The sequence below is a fragment of the Geospiza fortis genome, unplaced genomic scaffold (assembly GCF_000277835.1).
Source record: "Geospiza fortis unplaced genomic scaffold, GeoFor_1.0 scaffold53, whole genome shotgun sequence".
NCBI lineage: Eukaryota > Metazoa > Chordata > Aves > Passeriformes > Thraupidae > Geospiza > Geospiza fortis.
The window spans coordinates 6,098,584-6,114,279 of NW_005054305.1; the positions used below are offsets into that span (position 1 = coordinate 6,098,584).

Here is a 15,696-nt window from a genome sequence, read left to right on the forward strand (position 1 = left end):
TCAGGGCCGGGGTAGCGGGAGCCCTCCTCCTCCTCCTCCTCCTCCTCCTGCTCCTGCTCCTGCTCTTCCTCCCTGAGCTGCCGCATTTCCCTCCCGCCGGCAGTGCGAGGCTAAGCCGCTAGATGGGGTGCGGCGTGCCCGGCTCCCCCCTCCCCGGCGAGAGGCGTTTCAGTCATCTTTTGGCTTCAGGTTCTGCAGCCAACCAAAAAACAAAAGAGGTGAAACGCAGCACAAAAAAAGGCATAGCCAGCTTCCTCCCAAGCAGTTCACTTCTGCTTGTTCCTCGTGTTCGGCGTGAAAGGGAAGAAATCAAACGGAGTACACAAACCCCCGGGAATGCTCGGTGCGTCGATCCTGGCGGATGCGGAGCCGCCGCCGCCTGCAATGGGCACGGCAGGTGCTCAGGCTTTGGCACGGGTATCAGTCATACCTGCTTTGCCTCGTCTTGTCCCAGCTCCTCGAACCCAGACTGCGCAAGGATCAGTCTGTGATTTCCCTGGCAGTCCACACACATCTGCTTTTCTACTCCACGCGCCAGTCCCAGTGAAACACAGCAGGCACGGTTCCCGTCCCCGCCAATACACCGCCAAATCTCTCTCCCTCTCGCTCTCAATAATGATCTGGAAGCTAGGTAAAAGCAACGTGCTCGTTTTTAGCAAAGAGCATGCTTCCTCATTACAGGGGTAAGGAAGAGAAAAGAGGACGTGAGGAAACTGTGACCCCCCCCCCCCAAAAAAAAAGATAACTACAGAATTAAAGGGAAAAAAAATCCTTTCTAAAAGAGTCAGTCCTTTCCAATGGGAAGCCAGTGCTTTACTCAGCTAGTTCCCAACTGAACTGCATAATGGTGGCCAGATTACAGCTCTCTTCTCATCTTCCCAAAGAATGATCTTTTGGAGAAGGCATCATGAAGCTGAAACATGTCTAGTCCATCCAGGAAGGAGAGAAGGGACTTTATTCACCTGCATTTCCACCACTGCTAAATTATGTCTTCTCTCACTCTTCCCCAACAGCTTACAAGATGAATAGTCCCTCTGAAGGCACCATCTATCCCAATAACAATACTTATATTAAACCTGTATATAAAATACAATCAAACACTCCTTCCCACCATCCAGCTTCTTCTAGCTTCTCACAAAAATACCAACACCCTAGATCCCCTGCACAGTACCCTCTCATGACCTGGCCTGGCCTTGTCAGCTCACACAGACTCCTTCTCCGAGGCCAAGAGAAGGAGAGCAAAAAGCCAGGATGATTTTGAAGTCAGTCTTTTCTTTTCCTTGTATGGAAAATGGGGAAAGTCCCCCTGCTCAGCAGAGGAAGAGTACCTGAGAGCAGCTGCTGGGGGTGCTCCTAACACAGGGCAGCAATACAGTCAGGGGTGTGAGAAATGACTGCCCACTTTGAAAATTTAAAAAGGTTTATTAAACCTTGACAAAAATACAACAAAAGGATTATATAAGGAAAAATTTTCAGTGCTGGAAACTGCTCTCACAGGGGTAACCACACCCTCTGTTCTCCTCTTTACCCCAGCAATGGAACAACTTGAATTTTGCAGTCTGTCACAGACAATACTGCAAAGACTGATTTCCCTGCAAGTGTCTCAAAAACCACCTTGAAAGAGCCACATGCAGGGGCAATATACCCAAGTGTCAGTGCAGGACTTGGATTTGGCAGGATTGCACTTGAGTTGTGAACTGGGAGAGGAGCACAGGCAGACAGATATGTGCCTGCCCAACAGTGAGTCCTGTCACATACCCTGCAGGTGAAAACTCAATTTAACTTTCATAACTTTCATTCCCGATGAATCTGGACTTTCACAAAGAGAAGCAGAGGTAAAAAATGTGGCAGAAAAAGAAACACAAAGGAAATAAAACAAGAAAGTGCATTTGAGCTGTTGTTTTTTTTTAATTCATTGCAAAAATGCTGGTAAAATGTGCAGTGCATCACTCCTGGACATTAACACAGACCGATCCTGCCTAAGGAGTTTGCAGTCTTTATATAAATTAATAGACAGAATATAATCCCAAGTGCAGTGCATTTGATCATATATATTAATATGGAGACTGCTGATCCACATCTGGCTAAAATAAATGTGTTTTTACACAAATTAGGTTACCACTGATACAAACACTTTTGGCTCATACTACAGAGCACGAACAGATGATCAACGCTATTGCTTTGGTGCAGCACTGTGCTTGAGGCAGTCACCACTTATCAGCTGGGCTGTGGTAATTGCTCCTAGCCTTTTACAATTAGAAGAAGCCACTAGCTTAAACTACCTTAAGCACTGATTACATTGTTTAAATGAGCACATTTTACCTTACATTTGTAACCACTTAGGAACACAGCACTAGCAGGAATTGTGGCTCGCCTACTCAACGCTACCTCGAGGAAAAGCAGATCGACTGGATCTCTTTGGCCACAAAAGAATTACACAAGATCCTGACTCAATAAACTTCCACAGGTGACAAGAATAGCAACCACCTGCAAAATGAGCTGATGAAAGCAACCTACTCTTTATCCCACTGTACCCTATTTATACACTACTAAAACTCTGAAATTTTGCACTGACTCTGCATATCTCAAGAAGCAGTATCGAATATTTATTGCAGAAATAACTTTGTTAAAATTCTGTAGAGTCTTTAAAGTCAAATTTTAGCGATTAAGCCTGTGAAGACAGCTCCACATGATCAGCTGTATGTAAGCTTTCAAATGGTAACTCCTCTGATTTATTTTGTTTTCTGATATAAAGTACTTTTTGGTGTTCTGCAATATGTGGAGCATCTGACCAACTGCAAAAACGTGTTTGGGACACTTGCTGAGATCCATTTCACTGGATCTTCACAAATAAATTCATTCCTATTGCAGCACCAGGGTGCATAAACATAGTTTTGATAAAAATGAATACTAAGCAAGTTTCCAAAATTTTTGCCTTCAAATCATATTACCATGAAGGCTTAGTTATTTGTTCTCCACTCTACAGTACAAGTGCTGATAACCCAAAGCATTTTCAAAAATTACAAGCCACACCACTATATCCAAGACACTACATATGCTTGATGCCCCTTCAATTTACTTTCCTCAATTTGCTTTCAATTGTCTTTTAATTTTCAACCATAAGATCAAAACCTCCCATTTGAAAACAATCAGTTGAATCACACAGCTTTGTCTTAATATACTAAATGTGCAAGATCAGAGATAAAGTTGTTGGCAACACAGCTAATGTAACTCTGCAGCAAGTTCCCTGAAGTAATCAGAATTAGGTACTCAGTTACGCTTTATTTGGGCCCGTGACAAAGGGCAGCATTATTGTTGTGCTCTCAGGGGACAGTCCCAGGGTAGAACTGTGAGTACCAAAATTGTTATGGTGTGGTGCAGTGATAACTGAACTAACTTCATGTTATTGACCTAGCCCCAACTGGTGTGCTCTTGAGTTCTCCTTTGTTTTAAAGGTCCCAGTTGCACCAGGTCAAGGGCTTGAGTTCAGTAGGTACTGTATCCACCAGTGGCAGGGAAAAAAATGCATTAAAAAGGCATATAAAATGATAAAAAATTGGTAAATCGAATATTTCTTCCCAGTTTTTAGTATCTGTCTGTGGGTTGCTCTACTGTATAACCACAAATCATTTACAAGTACAACAGACATTTAATTCTTAACACATTTCACAAATAGTTTTCACAGAGTGATATGAATTTGGTCCACACCATTCTCTTTGCTTACCTCTAAATAGCCCAGACTCTCCTTTGCTTGTGTGAGGTTTTTTATCTTCCTGCTACACTTGCTTGACATTTTTGCACCAGCCTCTGGAGGCCACCCAAGAAGGATTCCAGCTATGGACTCGTGAGCAGCTCTGGTGTCTGCCCTCATTGTCCAACCCAACCAACCAAAACCAGCCACTCCTCAACCCCACCTGCACCCTCTGTAGGGCTCCTGACACCCAAAACTGGTGTGTAATCATTCATTCCCCACTTTGGTGATACTTTTGCAGCCTTGCTTTTGTGAAGAGGAAGAGGATTCCCATCCCTGGCTTTGCACCCCTGGGCCACTCCAGCAGCCACAGAGGCCTAACCCTGCAGCACCCTGCAGAACCTCTGAGCCTCAGGGGAAACACAGAGCCCTCAAGAACATTTTTTTTGCATACTGCTGTAAGATAATTAGGGACTGCAGAAGAAGAGGTGAAACAACATGGTGTCAGGATGTAGCTTCATTCCCACTGAACAGCACTACTTTGTGCCATGTGAAGCCAGAACACTTTTCCCTCCATTATTTTCTCCGATGACAATGAATTATTTTCCAATACTGAAAGTTTCAAATGAAAGCCCTGAAGTGACTGCAAGTACTTCAGGTGGCCACCAATGCTTTAGCTTGGGGGGAACCCCTGTCCATGGCAGCCTTGCCTCTCTGAGGAAAAGCCAGGCTGCTAAAATAAAGCTGCTGGAGTGAAGCCAAATCATGGCTTCAGGAAAACGGATGCTATGTCAGGGCTTTATTGACATTGTAAATCTTTGCAGTTAAGAAAAATCAAATTTCTGAGTGCTGAAGTGATCATTTCTTGGAGCAGTGCTAGAGAAAGCATGGGAGCTGACAAAAAAAAAAGGACAGTGGCTCCAATCTTGCTGGGTGAAATATGTCCTGGTGCAGAAAACCCCTAAAACATCCTGCACATTAACAGGACTTAAGCTGGAGGCTGGATAAACCCTTACATGGGACATCTCCGCCCTGAACATGTCTCTCTTTCCTGGAGCTGAAGTTAATGGGAGCCAGTAAATGCCCAGCTGATTCCAGCAGTGGTGATTCTGCTGAATAAAACAAAGTTTAAACGAGTGGATGTGGACATCAATGGTAATGCAGCTGGGAGACAAGGGCTGCAGGAGGACCAGCCAGAAGGCTGGGATTTGGACACCACAGATCATCCAGCTCTGTGCTACTGGCTGCCATGGTACTTAAAATAATTGCAGTTCTCTGGAGAGAGTCTATAGATAAACTCTGTCCTGTGTTAATGCACCATCATATAGAGCTGTTTACAGGCAGTACTTAGTAAAGTACTTAAGCATGTATTTAAACAGGCTGCTGAACATCAGTGTGATTAATACTTTGCTGAATTAAAGATATAATATGAATACATTTTTCTGCTGTTGCAGTTTTTCATTATATACACTTATAAACTGGACATAAGGATTTTCTTTTGGTTTTGCATCCAGCAAATGAGTTAATTTGGGAGTCAAATTCTGCCTTAGTTATGCCTGCACAATGCCTTTCATATGCATGAGGGCAGAAGACTTCTTTTTAATTGGACTTATTTTTTGTTAGTCTATAATCAAGAAAAAAAAAAACAAATCTGGTTCTTTCTTTCTGATCCTGCAGCTCTTTGACATTCCTTTCATGTCACTTCAATCAGAAAAGTATCTTTTACATATGGTGTGTATGTTGGTTAAGGCCGTGCACATAGAGCAGCTGCAATTCTTGACCAACAAGCAAGCAGCTGCTGCTGAGTACAGATTGGAGCCACACACTTTGTTATTCTGCATGTAAAACTGGGTGGGGGGGAGGGAGGAGAAGAGAAGAAACATGGCTCATACATCACTCACCATGGTAATTCTATTTAAATATATTTTAATGATTTCTAACAACATAATTTGCCAAGCCTCCCCACCCCAAAGTGGTGCAAGCACATTTCTCTCTCAATTTTTCTTTTGCTGCTTAGCCTAAGAGGAACATTTACCATCTTCTAGTAAGTTTTGGAGTCAGACCTTTTTTTCAATCCACATATATATATATGTGTGTGTGTGTGTGTGTGTGTGTGTGTGTTTTGAAATTACTGCAAAATAATTGCAGTCCTCTGGAGAGAGTCTATAGGTAAACTCTTTTACCATCTTCTAGTAAGTTTTGGAGTCAAACCTTTTTTTCAATCCACAGATATATGTGTGTATATATAAATATATATATATATGTAGAGAGAGAGAGAGAGATTGATATGTGTTTTGTAAGAAATGTAAAAGATACTTTTCTGATTGAAGTGACATAAAAGGAATGTCAAAGAGCTGCAGGATCAGAAAGAAAGGAACAGATTTGGTTTTTTTTTATTGTAGACTAACAAATATATATATATATATTTAAATATACATATACATACATATATATATGTATATGTAGATATATATTTAAAATAATCAGAACACATTAATGTCATCACTGCAAAACCATCACTTGCATTTACTTGCAGTTTCTGCTCACAAGGAAACAAGCTTGATTTAATAGTTTTAGCCACAGCCATCTCAAGACTTGAAGACTTCCCCCCCTCCAAATTAAAGCTAAATAGTGTGCATTAAATACATTATCTACTTGTAATAAAATGGGAATTTTTAAGATGATTCAGTCACAGATAATTTGTTGCTGCAAACGACAGGCTTGCATCAGCCACTGGCCGCTCTGAGCGTTTGCTGAGCCCAGGGAACGCTCGGGTAGCTTACCCACTCCATGGAAAACAGATGTTTGCACTGTGGAAAAGATTCCTATTCCCTTTTGTGGCCTTAAGGAACCTGAGTGGGATCTCTCATGCCAAACAGCTGGAATGCTGGGCTTGCTCACCCACCAGAGCCCTCACATGCAGGTTAGTCCAGGACACTGCAGCAGGAAACCAGCCACCATTCCATGCCAAAAACACAGCCCCGCTTATTTCACACTCAGCCCCCAAGAAGCCATCAGAGTAATTCTCCAGAACAGCTCTGGAGGGGCTCACAGGCACCCCTTTTTTTCAGCCTGGGGTGATCTATTCACAAGCAGAGGCCGCACAGCTGTGGGGTGGCCTTTGTTGCTCTTGCCTGGCAAATACCAGAAGAGACCACTTGTCTAGACTGATGGGAAGGCATATGTTAAAACAATTAATTTGCCCTAAAAGATTGAGGCCAGGCCAGGATTTGTCCCTTTCCCAGTGTTCAGTCTGATTGTAAGCAATGGGATTTCCACCATTTCCCATGGGAGATTATTCCACAACCTAATAGATCTCAATGTCAGGAAGTTTTTTCCTGATATTCAGCCATAATTCATATCCATGAATTATGAGCTACTGTCGACATCACATCCATTGAGGCATTCCTAGAGCCTGCTTCATTTAAAATTATATGCTCTAGTTATGCAGGGTTTCTGTGTACTAGGGCAAAATGCTTTTTCTGCAGGTTAATTCATTACTATTCAATTTGTTAACACTTTTTTTCTCGGTGTGAACAGTCATTCTGCAGTTGCATACCCTGTATAGTAGCACAATCCCCATTTGGGAGCAGAATCACAATATATAAATATGACAAAACAACATACCAAAACCCATCCCTGTAAAGACATATTAGTCTGTTCCTGCAGATACTCCAACATTCAGTTAAATCAAAGCAGTAGCTCATACAACACCTGGTATGAGACAGAAAGCTCAGAGAAAACCTTTCTCAAGTATGTAATAAATTTTATTTGTGTCTTAAAAAGGGAGAAGGTAAGGGAGTAGGGGGGGCAGTAGGGAAGGGGAAAGGGATGGGAAGGGAAGGGAGAAAGGAACTTAAGCTGTGACAAAATAGAGGAAAATTGAAAAGAGAATGACTTCCTATAAATAATGAGCCTGTACAACACAGTAAGAACATACAACAGCAAATAAAGTCAAGGATGCAAAATGTTCACTTCTTACCACTAAAGCAGTTAGAAAAATGGAGAAAGCTAAGGCAGGCTTCAAAAATCTGTATTGCAAATAATTGTGTACAAAACACTTCTGAGAAAGAAACTGCCTTTTAATAACATTTCAGAGGAGAAAATTCATAAAACGTACCAATCTCTCAAAGAAATTGGAGGATTTCAATGAGAGTTTTTTATTGTTACATTTTACCCAGCTAGAAGAGTTCTGCCATCCTGTTTTCAACCCATTTTATATAAATGCCACATTAACCACTGGAAAAGGGAATGCTTTCCAAAGACTCTAGAAACACACCTGAGTTCATTTTCATCTCCATACGTGCCCAGCTCCCATTAATGCTACCTAAATCCCAGAGCAAGTAGGTAAGAATAAACACACAAATTTTACCTGGAATTAACTAAAAACCAGAAAGCAGGGAGCACTGAATTTGCAGTGACATATAATTTTGTGTTAAAGTTATTCCAGATGGTTGATTTTTTTAGAGACAGTGGCCATATAGTATTGAGGGACCTACACAAACAGGTCTGGTGAGAACATTTTGGTGATGTAGAAATGATGTGACTTTATTGAAATCTGTATCTAGCCTGGTGAGACACTTGCTTTGGACAGAAGACAGGACAAGGCAGCTCCCAGCTCCTACTGGACTAGATGTGTGTACATAGCAGACAGACAATGCCCATAGGCTGAGATGGACTCAAAATGTTGCAGAGCCTCTTGGGCAGCATTAAGCCCACGTATCTACATTCTGTTGATCACCTGGTGAAGTCAAAGCAACTTGTCATTTGTAGCTAGGCAGTTTCTGGTTTGCAGTTAGCCTTCCAAAGCTTGACAAAACTTTGGTGGAGCTGTGAGATACCCCTTGGGACATATATGAAGAATTCACAATCTAAAAAATTGTGCTCTAACTGCAACCCTCTTTCACAAGAGATATTGAGAAGAGAAGGGATGTTCTGATGTGACTATGGTTTTGCCTCCTAAACATTTGAAATATTTTTTTCATTTTGCCTTGGAACTAAGCAGTAGAAGTTGCTGCAAAATGGAACTGTCATCCTCAACCCATCTGCAAAGATATGTAACTTAAATTGAAAGATGACTTGGAAAAAGGTAAGCTCTGTGATCCAGGAGGAAGGCTTTGAGTCAAAGGTTCTGATGCCCTTGCAAGGATGTAGCAAGGAGTGGCATCTCCAGGAGCCAGCACCTTTCTTTGTAAGATGTCGCCACAGCAGCCTGACAGCAGCATCTGCTGTGAAAATGGCACCAATCATGGGGTAACTCACCTGTCTTACCCCTGCTGCCTTCTTACTCAGCTCTCCACTGCCTCAGTGCCCTGCCTGAGGAAGGGGCACTCCTCACCGTTTTGGAAGGGGGTTGTGCCCTGTTCTCTCATCCTCCTCAGGTTTTCAACCACAAAGGGTCCTGGCTGAGCACAGGCAGGGAATAGGACATTCAGGTAACACTTATGGACTCTCCCTGGAAGTAGCTGTTTGCCAATGGCATTTTTGAGGATGAAGATGAGTAGGTAGCTTCAGGCATCTTTGTATATGCAAAAGGAAATGAACAGCCTGGTTTCCACACAGGTGGGTGTTCACAAGTTCATAACAAAAGACAGAGAGCAGCCAAGAGAAGCTGAAAGACTGTTGAGAGCTTTAGCACAAACAGACTGAATGCAGTGAAAAGACTTGTTTCAAAGATACACCCCAGCAAGATGTGTAGGCACTGGGAACACAGGAATAGAAAGCTATCCAGAATTTACAACATAACACATTTACAAGTAAGGCACAGGGAATAGAAGAAACAATCTAGTAACACTTGTGTAAATGGAGAAGCTGACAACATTGTAATCAAAAACAAAAACATGCTGAAAGAGGGCTGACATTTCTTGAAACTTATCTCAAATGGCAGTGCAGAAGAAAATAATATTTAACATATCAATAACGCAATCATTGTGAGAAACTGCTACGTTTTCAGCCGCTATGTTTTACTCATTCTCAGACTTCTGCCTTGCTCTTAGACACGCAGGCGTGTGCCATTAATGGCACTTGCACAGCTGAACTCCCACGCATCATCCTCAGAATGGGAGTTGTGGTTAACCTCTGCTATGTCACATGTAGAAAAATACTCCTCACTGTATTTCTGTTCCTCACTTCTATATTCTTACTTCCCTGTAGGTGTAAAACGTAGTGTATTGGCAGTGTGTATGACCACCTTGAATTAATCTCCTAAATCCAGGCTTAAAGCTGGATAGTCACACCAACCAGCCAAGTTTTCTGTGTGTGAATCTTTCTTCCTTTGTGACTGTATTTTCCTGCTTCTGAACCTTTTAAAAGGGTCTAAGTATGAAAAATATGGATGGAATTTATGTTTTAAAATTAGCTTTCAGTGCAATCCATGTGTTTCATTAAGGAAGATGCATAGAAGCATGTGCATACGTGCACCTGTACAACTTCTACATACATCTACCACATTTACTAAACCTATCTAGTGGGTAATATAAAGACTACTGGCTTAGCAATATGCTAATGCTTGCTCAAGCTTTTCAATGCAGTGCTGAAACCATCCTTGACACAGCACTGAAGCAGAAGCTGCAGCATCCCCAACTGCTGGATAAATGGAGTAAGAGAGATGAAATTTATCAGGGCTGCCAAGAAGTGCTCATCAAGACACATTTTTTGACTAACTTAAGTGTGCACTATTCTCACAACTACAAAAAAAAAAAAAAAAAAGGGGGGGGGGGAAAGAAATTAAAACAAGCATTTATCAAGACAACCTGCCCACCTGATTTCATACCATTTTTGCAAACACCACTTCTTTTATTCAGTTACCAACTGTTTTGGGGTAAATTGAGGGAGAAAAACTTTGCTTCTAATATCCTTCTTCAAAAAAGCAAAAGCTTTACAGTGATTGAATGTATTTACTTGAAAGATACCACATTTCCAAAGGCACAATGTGTAGACACATCTAGTAAGTACTCAAGCTGACACTTAAGCCTTTGAAAATTTCTTCCAAGAACCTCTGATGTGAGCTATAATCATACTGTTTGTCTTATAAGTAGCCAACTTAGAAAATAGAAAACTGGATAAAACACTCCAATGCATGAAGGATTGAGAAGGTCTCAGAGATTCCAAAGACATTTCAGAAAAGGAGGAGCATGAGTTTTGTTATTAATTTCCTCAGGAAAGGCAAAGTATCACTCAGTATAGGAAAGGCTGATACAACTGAGCACCACAGAACTGCCAAAGAAAACATGGAAGAAGACATATGACCTATTCCAGCAGAAACAATGCAGGCTGGGGACTGGAGTGACCTGGGTTCTCTATTGCTGACTTTGAAGTAAACAATTATAATTCCTTTCACTCGACCTCCCTTTGGATAAAGTACATAAATAATGATGTTCAAAGGGTTTTGAGAACCATCAGTATGCCTAAATGCTGGCTGACATGCAAAAATGTTGTTACTGAAAACAGAGGACTGCTGCACTGTCACAGAACATATTCAAGGGAAATTTAACAAGTCAAAATGACAGAAATAACATATGTTGTATTCAGACCAGACTACCTGCAGGGGATTGCCTCATGTAAAAATGAAAGCACAGCCAGCCTGGGGAAGGAAGGAAAAGGTGGACTGCCTTTATCAGAGCATCAAGGGTGAAAATGTTTCTGACTGCTCATTATGGTCAGGGAAGCAGACGAAGATGACAACTCTTTAACATTGTGTGATTGCTGCTGGCAGAAAGGAGAGGGATTGGGAAGGAAATCAAGGTGCCTGCTTCATTGTTTGTCTTTACACATGGACCAAACACAGCTGACTTAAACATACCTAGCAAAGGGCAGGAAGGCCAAGACAAACAGAAAAAAAGACTAAGGGATAACTAGAAGAAGAAAAAAGAAGAAGAAACCTGAAAATAGGTGCTGATCATCCTGACTAAACTCTCCAATCTGTCAAATTCCTGGATATTTCCCTGTCTTTCCCCAAAAAATATCAGACAGTTCTCATTGGACAATGATGTTGGCTTTTATGCTGGATTAAAATCCAAACCTAGTGCAATCCCTAAGCATAAATGCATTATGGCCCATACATATATTTGCCATTATTATGAAGTTCACTGAATTCTCTCTGTGGTTCACCCACATGATAAGGTGAACTAGGGAAGTTAAGCAATTTTACAATTAACATCTCATTGAAAAACAAAGCATTTATATGAAAACAGTATCTGCTGCAGCTTCACATGGATGGAACATGCCATGTAGGAGTTCAGTAATGCTTCCAACATTTTACCTTTGTGCTTCAGAGAAAAAGGAATTTTTAGATTGAAGCAAGGAACCACTGTATATCTAGAAACCTATGAGACCCAATTTCTCTTCTAGTCATCACTTCCAATCAGACAGATGGATAAATTGCTATAGAAAAAACTGCAAAAGAACCTCACCTAAAACAATGACTGCGTCATTTTTATTTATTTCTTGCGTTCTCTGTTCACATAGCAAGAAATTTAATTCCAGTTAGATCATTCTCTCGTAATACTTTTTTCTTTCATTTAATATATTTTTAAATGCTTAGAAGCATTATGACAGAAAAGCATGTATTTTTTTGCCCTGGTTTATACCCATCATCCTTACCATTACAACAAGACAAAAGCATTAAAGTAAAATTAATCATGTCAAAAGATTTTAGCAAAAAACAAGGGAGACCATGCATAAAGCATCGCTTTGTCTAGTGTGAAGTCACGCTCTGATTAAAAACATATAATGAAAGTGAAAGTAATACATCATTGCCTTAGCAGTAGGGTTTTTGGGAAAGCTATGCAATTCTGAACACAAAAAATCTTTATAGGCTCTGGATTTTGCAATTATTATAGAATAACTCTAACAAACAAAACATTGTTTCACTTCCTTAAAGTTTAATTAATCTTAAACGTTGCAGTTAAAACAAACAACCAAAGGAGTTCTAGAATTAAACACAATTAGGCTCCTGGCAGGACCATAACTGGTAATTAAAACGCAAGCAGCAGTGGCTGGTTCTGAGCAGTGAGGTATGAGGTGGTGACACAGAGACTCCCCCACCAAAGCCCCACATCCAGTAAGTAGTTATGAAGACTACAAAATATCACAGAATAATGAAAACCCATTAACAGAGCAGAACTTTTGCTGTTACTGAGGACTGTCATACCCCCTTCAGCTGTTCCATTTCTGTCATTGGGCAATGGTAGCCTGTTGCTGCTATGTGACCTATGTAGTAAGTACCCAGCTAAAAAGTGAACAGTGCTTGTGCACATGTAGGCAAAGCCTGAAAAGAAACCATGCAGTGAAGATATTTGCTGTACTTTATCATAAAGTCTATAAAAGCCTCGACTTTGCTCAAGCACCGCTGGGCAATAAGTGCTTCAAATTAAATACCAGCGTACACATTATGACGTGCATAATATTATAAATAATCTCAGATTAGGATTGTGCCCATATCAAGCAAAATTAGGTGGCAAAAAATGTTTGTAGAATGCCACTAACTTACTCCTTTCTTTTCCTCTTTATTCTGCCTCTATGTTGTCAACATATAAACAATAACTCTCTGAGAAATACCAGATAGGAAAAATACACAGTAATACTAGACTGTGAAAAATCTGCTGATCCCCTGAGCCATAGCATTCTTGCCTATAGATGATGACATTAAAAAATTGGAAATGGGTGCATGCTTCCCCTCCTCTCCTGGGTCTATGAACAAGGCAAGTTGTTTTCCTGATACCTTTCGAATTACTCCCATTAGTACTGATGCATTTGGTGCTTTGGCTATCCAGGCAGAGAGAGGTGGGCAGGATCCCCTGCCAATAGATCTAGTCTTGTCTAGGGAACAAAATGAGATTGCTCCTCTGCTGAGCTGTCATACTCAATAGCTCGTGCTGTTCCACCTGCACCCATCTTTGCAGCTCCAGCTGCAGTGCCATGGAGCCAGTAGTTCCTGATGGCTGATCTTCTCCTGCTCCTTATGCATCACACAAGGCAGGACACAGAGCCCTAAGCAACTGAGTGCTGAGAAGTGAGCCACTCTCCCTGCTGAGAAGGCAAAAGGAAACAGGCAAGCAGCTCCCTCTCAAATGGGTCTGCAAGCCCTGAGAGTAACTGCTGGGGCTCCTCTCAGTGGACAGTGACAAGAGGAGATTCGGGCTCCTCTCATCCACCTCCTCCTCAATGGCCCTGCCACTGCACCCAGGATTGAGTGTTTGCTCCTTTCCCACCATCCCTACCCCTAAATGCCACTGGCACAGAGGGCAGAAAATGAGGAACGCAAATGGGTTTGGAGGAAGGGAGGGGGACTTTCTGTGCACATTTACATTGGGTCAGTAAGCCTCTAAGTGCAAAATGTGGCATTTTGTTGGTGTGTGGGGGAGCCTATTGGCAGCCAGAAGGTTAAAGAAAAAGCTTTGTAACAAGAGAAAATCAAATACACCTAAGGCGATAATAAAATAGAACATCTTGAAATACCAGACTACAGGAACTGAAATTTTTCCCATCACAGAACCTCATGAGCAGGACATAGCTTTTGCTCTGTCCCTATTCACTAAGGAGCAAACCCATCATTTGCACTGACAAGCTGAGAATGAACTGCAGCATTGGGACTGAAAGTACTTTCTAAATAAGAAAAAAAAAAACAAACAGGAAAAAATCTTCTGCCTTTGCTACTGATTGTATATCTCTGATAAGACTATAGTGGATTGAGAGAGAGGTAAAAAGGTAAAGAAAGAAAACTCCTTCCTAAATTGCAAAAAAAAATACATGATAAATAAAGACAGAACTATGTCCTTAAATTTGCACCCCCCGTAAATGTCACAGTATGTTGATAGCACACCACAGCTGCACTGAACTACCACTATGTTTTAAGACTGTACAGTTTGTTTCGTTCCCTAAGATTTCTCAGTCACAGTTCTTCAAGTCCCTACACTCCTATGCTGTAGTTCTTCAATGTTTTACAGAAAGGACAGAAGATCTGCTTGGACTTATCTCCCATTCTCTCATAAGTTAGAAAAAAAAAGGGGATACTTGAAACTCTTATTTCAACCTTTTTTTTTTAATAGTTATTGTTACCATTTTGTAAGTAGTAAAATATTTTCTAAGAAAGTATGCTTGCTAACATTTTGCCTTTTTCAGTGTGAAAAGACAGGCATTCTCCTCTGTGTTCTTCAAACTTCAGCCCAGGCCAAGAGGGCATCCTTTTCTGGCAGGATTTGCAAGAACAGGGTTACTCATGTCAGAGGAGGGCTGTGTATTTGGCAGCTGTTGTCTCAGCCAGCACTGGGACAGATCCTGGGACCTTCAGGGCTTCCAGTGCTGAGCAGCAAACGCTTGAACCCGAGTGGCCAGGACTGTAACAAATGCCTTGGTTTTAACCACAGCATAGAATGTTATGTGCACTGCCATAACGGAAAGAGAACTTTTCTTCCCTATTTCTAAAGGTAACACAGAAAAGACTTAATTCTCTACATAAAATTATCCTGAAACATCTCTAGACAGTTGGTCCAACACTAGAGATGGACGTTTAACCAGAGCATTAAGGTATCCCGCTTCCAGATAGTTTCCCACATTCTTGGAGACTGCAACACAATGTAAATAACCAAGAGCTGAGTAAATTCCATTCTTACAAAATCTGATAATCTACAGCTAGTTAAGACTCAGGAAAAAAAGCTTTCTACTTTAATTCAGTAGAGAGTTCAGATCTTGAAGCAAGAGATCCATTCTTCCTGCCTCTCCTGTTGAGCCACTGGATTAGACACAGCAAATGAAAAAAACACCTGCCTTAGGCAGTATCATTGATTTTTCTCTGACTTACCATCTTCAGGATTTTCTTAGAAGTAGTTTACAGAGGTGGGTATTGTAACTCATTATTCTGAAAAATGTGAAGCATAATATACTCCCTGGCACAGATGCTATAAACTTTTATAATGTAAACTTCATATAACCTTTTTTAATTGTCATTCTTTTACAACGCTCCCAACTATTAGTCCAGATCATCTATATGTAAACAGCCTTTATGT

General features: G+C 41.1%; 1 protein-coding gene across 1 annotated transcript in view; it reads right to left on the reverse strand.

Moving 5' to 3' along the window:
* Positions 1 to 15,696, reverse strand: part of KLHL14 (kelch like family member 14) — a 61,100-nt gene that overhangs the window by 27,808 nt on the left and 17,596 nt on the right. The gene's annotated exons all lie outside the window — the stretch shown is intronic.